Source organism: Pogoniulus pusillus, chromosome 36 (assembly GCF_015220805.1).
Source record: "Pogoniulus pusillus isolate bPogPus1 chromosome 36, bPogPus1.pri, whole genome shotgun sequence".
NCBI classification, from domain to species: domain Eukaryota; kingdom Metazoa; phylum Chordata; class Aves; order Piciformes; family Lybiidae; genus Pogoniulus; species Pogoniulus pusillus.
In genome coordinates this window covers 8,730,171-8,742,309 of record NC_087299.1, presented here as the reverse complement: position 1 = coordinate 8,742,309, position 12,139 = coordinate 8,730,171, and positions in this window count along the sequence as shown.

The window sequence follows — 12,139 nt, the reverse complement described above, 5'->3', positions numbered from 1 at the left end:
TGAAGTGTGGCTTGGAGTTACTCTGGGGGAGGCCGAGGAGCCTCTTGCTTCTGCAGAGTTGTACCCTGCACTGAAGCTGTTCTGCAGGGAGCAAGAATTGGAGTGCTGTCACTGTGGCCATGGGGTGGAATTCAGCTGCTCTGAGACAGACAAAGAATGAGCTGGCTGTATGCTTGCTATCAAGAGATAGCTTTGAAGGATATGTTTAGTCATTTGGAAGGAGGACTAAGAATAGGTTTCTAACCCCTAGATCAATTGTGATCCTGCAGGGGAAGAGGAAAAGCTCAGAGGTCTTCCTTCATTTATCAAAGATGAGGTGTATCCTGACAAGTGCTGTGATTAACCTTTATCATGGACTGTTGCTGATGCCTGCTTGTCAGTCTCCTCACAGCACTGCTGAAAAACACCACTGACAGCCTTGGCTTTTAGCAAGAGGTTGGCACAGTCTTAACCATGCTGAAAGTGAATCTGTAACCTCCATCTTGATCTGTTGCTGTGAGAAGAGGTAGCTCTGCAGTTGTGGAGCAGGGCTGCCTCTGAAGCCTTGTGCTTTACTAGTGCTCTAATAGGTGTAATTGAAAGTTGAGCTGATAGCTGCACTTCAATTTTTACCCTGTTAGTAGCTAGGTAGAGTATTTCACACGGGGAAGAAAAGACCTTAGGGCTTTTCCAGCTGTGCAAGAGCAGATGGCCATAAACAAAAGGCTCATCAGCAAATATTTGTCTTTCCAGAGCCCTTTGTTGTTGTTCAGGTTGCAGCTTTGCTGGGTTGGCTGGGAAGGGAAGATTGCAGAGCTCATCCTTAGTGCTTGTGGGCTTGGAGATGAGTAGGAACTACTCCTTTTCCTTGGCTCTGGCACCGTCGTGTTATGTTGCTGTTTCCAGAGCAGCTTCCTGGGAGTGGGGAGCAGAGATAAGTTAATCCTTTAGCTGGCAGGAAAAAAGGCAAATTCTAACACAGGTGAGGGAGTTCTTTCAGCCACTTCTTGTTCTCCATAATGACAGACCGGTGAGGAACAGATGAATTTCTGTTTCCCTTCAGTGGCCTTGTAGGGCTGAGCTCCAGTGAAGTGGATTCCCTGTAGCTGGAGAGGTTTGTGTTTGTGCTCAGCAGTGCCCTCCTGTGGACAGTGCCGGAGTTGCACTCGATTTTGTACCCCGTGGCTTGAAATCCCTGAGTTTGAACAGGCACTTTCAAAACCAGTGATAGCGCAGGGGCTGTGTCTCACTCACCTTAAACTTACAGAACATCTTCAGTTCAATTTGAAGGGAAAAAACCCACAGGTTTTATTTCAACAGCTGCTGCTAAAGAACACAGAGCTATAAAAGGCTGAGGGGCAAGGACTGTTACAGCCCTAAACAAACCTTTAGAGTGCTCTGCCATCAGCATTAGGGGTATGAGGCTGCTCTGGGAGGAGTAAAGCCAGAATGGAGATGTTTTGAGAGCTGCTGGGAGGTATTAACTCTGACTAGCAGCACTGTGAGTGATGGCTACGGAAGGGCTTAGCATACAGCAGAGATTATATGGGGAGCCTGACTGCTGCAGTGCCCAGTGATCAATGGGGTTTAAGTAGGAAGAGTCATCTGTTGTTGGCACTTCAAGAATGTCTTGTCTTGCATAAAGCTGCAGCACCCAGAATGCTAAGCACCTCTTGAGAGAAAGAAGGATGTTTTGGTTATCTTCACTGTAACAAATCACAGAGAGGAAAATGATGGCTCTTACACAGCCTCTCTGCACAAGGCTAAAGCCTTTCTGAGGCAGTGTGGACCACATTTCCTGTGAGCTTGCTAATGTTCCAGGTAGGGGGAATGTTGAACTCCTGTCACCTGGCATGTGGGTGTGCTTGGCTCCAGGTCTGTGATTTGCAGTGTCCAGATGAGCATGGACCAGTATCCACTGAGAGCAGAGTAAATGCAGACTGCAGCCACAGGTTGGGCTTCCCTAGGCTCTACAGCTCCTTTAGTGGATGGAGTCTGAAAGCAGGCACAGACACAGCTGCCTGTTGAGCCAATCCCTGTGCAAGCCAGTAAGTGCAATGAAAACACCTCTTTGTTGGGCAGTTGGCAACTGTTTCTCCTTAGATTTCGCTCCTCTGTCAAGCCCTTCTTAAGAAGAGCTTTGCTAGAAACACCAGGTTCACCAGCCCAAGCTCAGCCCTGGGCAACTGCTTCCTCTTATACATTTGTCCTTTCCTCGAGGTATTGGCCCAAGCTGTTTGCACATGGTGCAGATTTGAAGCCTGGTGCACTTTTCACACACAGCTGATCTCTGAATTAGACCTGTTAAATGAATGAACCAGCTAATTACACATAAATCCTATCAAGGGATTTTTCTTCTGTTGGAGAGGCAAGCTTGAAATGTATGCAGAATGGTTTAGAGAGCTGCTGAGCAGAGCTGTGTTAGGAAGAGTGTGGCTGTTTCTCACCTGGTACCTCAGATAGTCCAGAACCTCAATCCACTTCACCTCTGCTTCTATTTCTACCTGGTAATTTTCTTTTTAATAGGCATTAGAAAGCAAAAAGAGCTGGGAAATCAGGTCAGCTGTTGCCATAAAATGACAAAACCCTAAATGGGAGTATAACTGTGATGAAATGTGACATGAGCAGAGCCTGGCACCTGGGCTGCTGTGCTTCTGTGCAGCTACAGAAACCTGGGGGGGGGGAAAAAAGTAAGGCAGTGCACTGAGCTGGAATCCTCCTGTTCAGATGAATGGTTTGGTCCCAGCTCTGACAAAAGAGCCTTCTGCTGCTTAACACCACTGCAAATGAAGCCCAGGCATTAATTCATTACCATTCACACCTTGTCAGTGCAAGGGGAGAGCTGTTACAGGTACAATTACCAGATGTTTCTCAAAACAGTCAGGAAATCTGCAGCAGGACAGGGTTAGGACAACACTGAGCTGTCAAGTCAAGAGCGGGCGTCCAATGCTGTTGAACTGTATCCTTCCTAGACCAGGAATCAATCCCACAATGTCAGATGCTGTGCTCATCTGTCCCATCAAACCAGAGCTAGATAAAGCTTTCAAGTTGAATCTCAGAGACTATTTGGGCCAGATCAGCAAGGTGCTTGCAGCTGCAGAGGATTCAGGCTCTACCTAATGAGGCTGGAGCATTGAAAGGAGTCACTTGCAAAGGAAGAAAGGAGCCCAGAATGGGTAAGTGCTGAAAGGGGGAACTGGGATTTGTAGATAAGAACGTAAAGTGTGTTAGAATGATTGATAACTCTGTGTGTGTGTTTGGAGTGAGGGCAACGAGTGAACAGAGAACAAGATTTGATTGCTGAAAATCAAGACCTAAACCTGCAGTGCTGGGGAGGGGGAGAGTTTGTGTCTGCTCTTTAATCAGGGCTCGGATCCTGCTGCACAGCTCCTCACCTTTCTGTATTGTCCCCACGGAGCTCCTAGTCGAAAGGCTGTGCTTTATCACAGAGTGCAAATGCAGCACAGCCAGTGTCTATTACTGTAATAATTTGCAGGGATGGCACTCTTTGGAGCAGAAGAAGGCATCAGCTTAGCAAACACGGACTGGGAGGCTATTCTGAGAATAGCAGGCAGCCTTAAAAGCAGATCTGAAGTAAGAAGCAGGCAGAGGAGATGAGTGATGAGCAGAGATGAGAGGTGGGTGGCCCTCTTGGGAGCTATTCAGGTAACAGAAGATATAATGGAGTGATGCAAATGGCCAGAGTGGGAGAGATCTCCCATTACCCGCTGGTTCTATTGGTAGGTTTGTAGGGGTAGGTCTTCTGCTTTGCAGCCCAGCCTGCTCTCAGCACTGATTTCCCAGCGTCTTGGCTTCTGAGTGTCAGACAGGCTCTGTCTCGCTCTTCTGCCGTCCCTCTATAATCAATGAGAGACCAAATGAGTCAATATTTAGCTTCCTCATGTATGTTACCCCCCAGCAGTAAGGAAGAAAGCACAGCACCTTCACTCAGAAACTGAAGCTGGCAGTGCAAGGCATCTTTTCCACGCCTTTGCTTATTTTGAACCACCCCTAGAGCCTGATAACTCACTTTCTAGTTCTATAAAAACTGGACCTTGTCTTCCAGCAGCAGCAAGTGTCAAACACAGCAGTACTGTCACCCTCCCCAGCTCAGTTTGGTACTGCTGTAAGCTTGCTGTCAGATCACCCTCCTGCTGAGGACAGCTGTGTCCCTTGAGCACAGACCTGACATTATGTGTGTCCATGATGTGATGCTGGCTGGGGTGATGATCTGGATTGCTCAGTGTCCATGTTTCATCCTGTTCATCTTCCTTCCCTGATGTCTGTGTCATTTAGAAATGTCAGAAATGATTGCTTTTTTTCTTACATCATTGATTTTCAAAAGGAAGCAGGACTACAATTGAGCAGCAGATTGACCCTGTTCTGTGCAGCCACTGCTCAGCTCCGTGAAACCTGAGACTTGCCAGGTAGACTTAACTGCCTCTAACCTGGGTAAGAACAATCTTGCACCCAGTTCTTTTTTCCCCTCCTGCTTGCTTATCCTGAGCGTGCCTGATGGGACATTTCCAAGCACCCCATGCACAGAACAGTCACTGTCTCATTGTGTGAATCCAGTGTGATGACTCTGGGGGAGCCCATGGCATGCACTGCTAGGCCTGGGCTGCTGTGGCCTCTGATGTCCCTTGGAAGGGACTTCAGCAAGCCCTCTGCCACGTTTCCCTGGCTTTGGAGAGACAGAAGGTGTGGGAGTGAGCCACAGTTGAAGGAAACTTCATTGCAGCGCTTCCTCAACACCCACTCGCTCATTCACAGACACAGCCTCAGCCTGCTGGGGCTTCTCAGCTCGGGGCTGAGGGGGAAAGCCCTGCAACCGTGCGAGGGAGCAGGCAGAGCAGATGCAGGGAGTGCAGCTGCTGTGCTTCCCCCTCTGGAAGGAGGCTATTTGGCTTCCCTGCTGCTGTGTAGACTGCAAGGAGACAGGCGGGTGGATGGTGGATGCAGGGAGAGGATCTCTGCTGGGCAGGCAGCCAGCCCTGCCTGCCCTGCAGCACTGTCTCAGGCTATGGCCTCATGCTCCCTTTCACAGCAGGGTTTAAAGAACTGTGCCAGGCACCAGCTTAGTCCCACCACTCCCTTGGAAGGCTTTTATTACTGTTCTCTTTGTATTGCAGGGTGAAATGATTTCCGTGTAGATAGGAGCTGTGGGTGGGTGTGAGAAGTAAATGTAAGAACCCTGCTCCTTTCTGAGCACATGGGAACAAAACCTCTCCCTGCTCCTGACTGCCGGGGTCACCACGATGGTGCTCAAGCTGTCTCATCCGAGGGAGTCCAGATTTGGCCATTTCTACGGTGAGAGTGATGCCTACTTGTGTCTCCCCCTTTTCTTGGTGCCCAAGAGAGACAGAATTGCTATCAGATCCAACGCACTCTACCTGTACTTTGTGCTCTGTGGACACAGCTGCAGAGCCGAGAAATTCAGCGTGTGGAGGAAGGTGAAAAGAAAGCAAGCCACAGCAGCTGCAGCACTCAGCACCGCTGAGAAAAGCTGAAGGTTAAAAAGGAAAGGAAAAATCCCAACAAAACAAAGGAAGAGAACTGAGGCTGAGAGGAATAAAAAGGGGTTAAGTGGAGAGCTCAGATGATAAAAATCAGAGGTGCAACATAAACCATAGGGAAGAAAATCAACACAAGGTTCGGGTCACCTCTTTGTGCCATGCTCCAATGTCTGTAATGCACAGGCTTAGCTCTGCCCAGAAACACCTCTATTTAACCATGGAAGCACAGAACTATTTAGGCTGGAGGAGACCTAATCATCAGGGTGGCCATGACAGGTTTAAGTTACAGGAGAGAAAAGAAAGGAGTTCTGCAAAAGAAAACCCTTGGACAAAGCCCAGGCACGACAGTACCTTGCTAACAGTGGTGCCTGCGCTGGAGGCACTGTGACCAGCAGCCCTCCCCTCGTGCTTCTAGTGGGGCTGAGCTTTCTCCTCCCAGGCTGTGCTCGCAGTCCAGCTGAGCTCAGCTCTGGCTCTCCCCTGGATGATGCTGGCTGTCAGCAAGCAGCAATTTTACCAGTGTAACAAGGTGTGTGAGGCTAGCCCAGGCATCCAGGGGTAATCTGAGAATGAAGTTCTGCTCAGCTCTGCAACTGCACTGGCTCTGAAGCTCCTTTGTCCCCAGGCGCTGGCCAGTTACCTCAGCAAGGAAAGAGGAGTGGGGGTTTGCAGAAGGCACAGCGCCGCAGAACGTTAGAGGCTGCAAGGGACCTCCAGAGCTCATCCAGTCCAACCTCCCTGCCGAGGCAGCATCACCCAGGGTAGTTCACACAGGAAGGCATCTAGGTGGGTATGAAAGTCTCCAGGGAAGGAGACTCCACAACCTCTCTGGGCAGTCTGCTCCAGGGTTCTGCCATCCTCACTGTAAAGAAGTTTCTCCTCATGTTGAGGTGAAACCTTCTCTCTTCCACTTTGTAGCTGTTGCTCCTTGGCTTCTTGCTGCTGACAGCCGAGAAGAGCTTGGCCCCAGGCACCTGGCACCCACCCCTCAGTTATTTGTGCTCTGTCTTCTCTTGTCCAGACTAAACAGCTGCAGGGCTCTCAGTCTCTCTCCACAGGGGAGATGCTCACGGCCCCCAGTCGGCCTCGTGGCTCTCTGCTGGACTCTTTCTAGCAGGTCTCTGTCTCTCCTGAACGGGGTATTTGTGCTGTCCTCCTGCTTCTCTCTCACTGCAAGCAGGGTGCTCACAGTTTTTAAATGCCAGAAGCGTTGCTCTGTGTCCGTACAGAATGCAGTCCTGCCTAGAAAATGCCCTTCCGAGGTGCCAGCCTCGCAGGCAGCAGCTGATGGGTGAACATTAACACAGGCTGGGCTTGGCTGGTTTTGCATCAGAAGCCTAAAGCCAACCAGGTCTCATTTGCACCTTCATGAGTACCTAAAACTCCAGAAGATGATGAAAATGCAATGCTCCGGAGGGTAGGTGACAAATCCCTGGGGACAAAAAACCCTGCTTGCTAATCAGAGTGGAGCTGCAGGGCTTTTGTGAAGGCAGGTTCCAGGATGTGCTCCCACCGCCGCGCTGGTGTGGTTGTTGATTTGGCTCCTCATTGAAGCAGTTCTGCAAACAAAAGCTGGGGAGGAAGAGCTCAGAGGCTGCTGCGCTGCTCTTCCGCTGGGGAGCTGACTGATGCCTTTTACTGCACTGCTTTAAATAAGTCCTAACCTGTGGGGTTTATGCTCTGTAGTAGTCAGGTTCTTCTCTCATCTCCTGCCATAAACAGCGATTGAGAGATGCATATTGTGGCTTTTATGTGGGCTGTAAAATCACTGACAGTGGGAATAGTCGGAGAGCCCAGAAGCCTACTGTCCGATCAGCACCCAGAGAGCAGATGTTTCTAGGCAGGTACAGCCTGAACCTGTCTTCAGCCTCCGTAGAGGAGATCTCTGTGGCAGAAAATCTAAACTCCTCTTGCCCAGCTGTCAGGATGGCAAGTGTTAACAACAGGCCACTCCAGCGGAGAGTCCCCACGCAGGTGCCAGGAGGCTGTGAGCTCTTCTCAGCCCTGGATCTATTCTGAGACCTCAGATGTGTTGTTTCATTCCTCTGCTGCTCACTTGTCTCAGCTGTCCCATGGGATGGATGGCACTTGGCAGTAAGGTGGGAAAGGTGGGAGAATTCATCAGTCGATTTTTGTACAGTGCTTTGAAGATAACAAGTGCTGAGGGGCAAAAGAAGAGCTGGTGCTTGAAATGGAAATGCTCCCGTTTCTGTCGCTCTATTTTCTTTCCATCTGAAAAGGTACATTCAAATGGACCATCAAAGGCAGCGGCGTTGCAACGCCAGCGAAAGAACAGCTACAATGGGGAGGTGAGAGCCAGAAGCCTCCTCCTGGAGGAGAGGATTTGCGTTGGGAAGGACAAAAATGCAAATCTGCAATCAATCCCTTGAACGCTTTGGCTATTTGTACCGGTTTGAAGTGAAGTCAGTCACTGAGGACAGGAAGAGAAGCTTCGGAATCCGTTTACTACTCTCTGCACTAAAGGAGAAGCAGAGGATTCAGTGGGAATGCAGTGCACAGATGAGGTGTTCCACAGTAGTGGTAGAGGATGGCTGAAAACCATCAGAGCAAACCTTTGAGCAAACAGAAAGCACAAAGGCCTTGGGACCCAGACACATCAAATGGTTTTCTGCACTCATCTTCTCTCTGCTGCCCTGGCTCTGCCTTTCCATCAAAGGCACAGAGGTGTCACTGCCACCTCTCCCTTGAGCCCCCTTTGTGCTGCCATGGTGCTGGCAGCACCAGCTTCATCGGCAGCTCCCCTGCCACCTTCTCTGCCAAGGTGGGGATGGGCAGCTGCCTCCAAAGGATGGGACTCCTTCCCAGAGTGCTGCCATTTGGCCTCCCCAGGCAGCAGGAGACTCTGTTTGCAGCTCAGAGGCCTTGACAGCAGGCACTGGGAACATCTGGATTCTCTCCTGTGATGTTCCTGACTGCACACGGAAAGCACAGTTCAGCAACTGATGCTAAACTGATGCTGGGCCTGCAGAAGTTCCTTTTCCTGCAAGGCCACTGAGCCTGTCCCAGAGCCATCCCACTCTTGGGGTGTGGAGGCAGCCAGCTCACAGTCTGCAGTGTCACATCCAACAGGTCTCTACATCCATTCCTATTAGGAGCAGTCACTTGGTGCAAACCATGAGAAACACAGAAAGAAGCCAACTCTGGGCAGGTGCCAGCATGTGCCCAGCTTGTCACTGACAGTGAGGCCCTTGGGTTCAAATGAAACCAGGCATTCACCCACTTTGGAGCTCTGTGAGGTCTCTGCTGTGGCTTTACCCAGGCACCTTACCCACCTAGGCCTGCAGCATGGGACTTGGTGCAGAACTGGCACTTCTGCTTTTCCCAAGAGCTGTTTTCATAGAATCAGTCAGGGCTGGAAGGGACCACAAGGATCAGACACTTCCCACCCCCCTGCCATGGGCAGGGACACCTCACACTAGATCAGACTACCCAGAGCCTCATCCAGCCTGGCCCTAAACATCTCCAGGGATGAGGCTTCCACCACCTCCCCAGGCAACCCATTCCAGGCTCTCAGCACCCTCATGCTGAACAACTTCTTCCTAACATCCAGTCTGAATCTCCCCATTTCCAGCTTTGTTCTTTTCCACTCAGTCCTATCCTTACCTGACAGCCTAAAAAGTCCCTCCTCAGCTTTCTTCTAGCCCCTTTCAGATACTGCAAGGCCACAATAAGGTCACCTTGAAGCCTTCTCCTCTCCAGACTGCACAGCCCAAACTACCTCAATCTCTCCTCCCAGCAGAGCAGCTCCAGCCCTCTGCTCGTCCTCGTGGCTCTTCTCTGGACACCTTCCAGCACCTCCACATCCCTCTTGTCCCAAGGGCCCCAGAGCTGGGTGCAGTACTCCAGGTGGGCTCTCACCAGTGCAGAGTTCTGGGTTGCAAGTTGGTTGCATTTCCTTTACTTAGCTGATTTGTATCTGGTATGTAAATCACAGCACTAATTGCCTTGTAGCTATCCCCGGGTAGGAACGGGATAGAGAAATAAGCATCAAGAGGTGATGCAATTAATCCCACTCATGAGGAAAAAGCTGTCATTAGTCATTTGCAGCTTCAGCAGTGGTGACTTTCAAGGTGTACAAATCTCTCGTTAGATCCATTTCATGTTCTGCAGATGGCCATTTTGTCTTCTCGCTGCATGCACTGGAACATGCCCAAGTACACAGGAATGAGAGGGAGGATTGTTAGGGCTGAAATTTTTTGCTCATTTTCAGTGAGATTATTTTTTTTTGTTGTTTCTTTTCCTCCCTCCATCCTCCCCCCCCTTTTTTTTTTTCTTCCCCTTTGCATGGCACACATCCTGGGCTTTGATAAATGAGCCTCACTAGACACTGTGGTAAGCCAACCTCTGCTAATATTCATTATGCAGAACCCACTAGGAAATGGTCTGAGTCAGGGAAATGGAAAACCTTTAAAAGATAAAAAGAATTTTAGTTGCCTTTTTTTTTCTTTCTTTCTTTCTCCTTTTCTCTCTCTCTCTTTTTTATTCCTGAGGAAATGAATTTATAACATTTTGTGTTTCTGGAATGTTTTAGAACATCACAAGCAGAAATGTCAGGGTTGTTTGAGCTCACAGTTTCCTAGCAAAGGTGAAATGATGGAGCCATGTGCAAAGATACAGATGAGACACTTTTGTAGGTCACAGAAAATGGACTCAGAGGTGACTTAGGAGCTTGATGTTGAAGAATGTGAACGAAGTCATCGATGTCCCCAATGTAAGAAGGACACAGAGCTGCTGGACCGAGTCCAGAGGAGGCCACAAAGATGATCCAAGGGCTGGAGCACCTCTGCTGTGAGGATAGTTTGAGGGAGCTGGGGGTGGTCAGCCTGGAGAAGGCTCCAAGTGAACCTTAGAGCTGCCTTCCAATACCTGAACAGATCCTCCAGGAAGGCTGCAGAGGGACTGTTCATGAGAGTGTGCAGAGACAGCACAAGGGGGAACGGTTTGTAGCTGAGGGAAAGCAGGATTAGCCTGGAGCTGAGGAAGAAGTTCTTCAGTAAGGGGGTAGTGAGACTCTGGAACAGGCTGCCCAGGGAGGCTGTGGGTGCCTCCTCCCTGGGTGTGTTGAAGGCCAGATCGGATGAGGCCTTGAGCAAGCAAACCACTGTAATTTTGACTGTGCTTGACTGTGTGTCAGTCTTCCCAGACTGATTTAAATCTCATTTATTTTGCTTTGGCTCTCATTGCAACCCACAGAGCCAGTTTTAAAGAGAGATAAACGGAGGAGTCCACAGGAGTCATGCACAGCCATCCAGTGCATTGCCCTTCAAGTGGTATGAGTCTTCCAGAAAGGTCTCCAGCCATATGTGTCAAAATGGGCTTGGAAATTCCTGAGATTTCTACAGTAAACAAAACAACCCAGAAAAAAGCCCCAGAGCAAACAGTTTTCAGCTGAAGGGCTGATATTCAGATATTAAAAGGGGAAAGAAAGAATATAATCCTTTTTGTGAGTGGAGTTAGGTCATCTGTAAAAGCCTCTCAGAATATTATCTTGCAAGCTAATCGCTGTATTGACATTTGCCTGTTTCATTAGAGCTGAGTTTTTACTGCATTGCTGAGGTTAGAGCCTGACTCATCTGTCATGGGCAAGGACTGGTTTGTAATTTCATCACCCTAGAATTAAAAAAAAATCATCTTCCCCCCTCCCCTTTTTCTTTTTCCTTTTCAACTAGTTGGGTTGAAAAGGTGCCCACAGAGTCCTTCAATAGTGGTGGATTCTTGCTTTGAAGTTGCTAGTGAGATTGCTTCTCCTGGGGTTTGGCTTCATTCAGGTGGCCAAGGGACAGCTATTAATACAAACAGCTGTGTTAAAACAGCTCTGTCAAGAGTCCATTAAAACACTGAAATACATACTCTAACATAGAGATGTCAGGTAGAATAGAGGCAGGGGCTAGCAAAGGGTGCAAGAAGGAACTGTTATTGAAAGCTAGAAAGGGAAAAAAAAACCCAAATGACAGTTTAGGCCAAAACTAAGTCAGTTACCCAAGTAGGAAACCTCCATATCTACTGACCAAACAGGTGAGTTCATGGTTTCTCTAGGACACTGACAGCAAAAGGGAAGGTCAGGAAGTTCTGTGCCCACGCAGGAAAGAGATCAGCATCTGAAAGCAGTCAGGAGTTGCTTGTAGAATCCTCCTTTACCCAGGGTATGAATTCTCCTGGCAGCACACTAATAAATCCAGAAATGCTTGGCCTCATTGTCATGCAAATGTGTTTATTCCCTCCAAGAGTGTTTCTAGGGTTTGCTGGATGCACTGCAGATACTTTCCTCTACCCACATGGATGGTATCTGGATTTGGCAGCAATGTCCTCATGACACAGTTCAGCTCTTCCCTCGTTGATGGCCTGCTCTGTCTGGAAGTGATGTTCCTTTTGCACTGGTGCATCAGGTTTTCATTTTGCTTTCTCTCCATTCACTTTGTGCTGCTTGGCCACTGGTTTGTGGTTCGTTGGGTTCATTTTGTAAGGCAGATGGAACAGCAGCAGACAAAACAGAGTATGAGTTTTCCATAATACAAAAGCACTAACACTAACCACTTGAAGTTTCTGCTATGTCTTTACTTGAGTAGATGCAAACAAGCAGAACAGAACTCTGTAGCTGAGAGGCTCAAAAGGGAGCTGGCAGA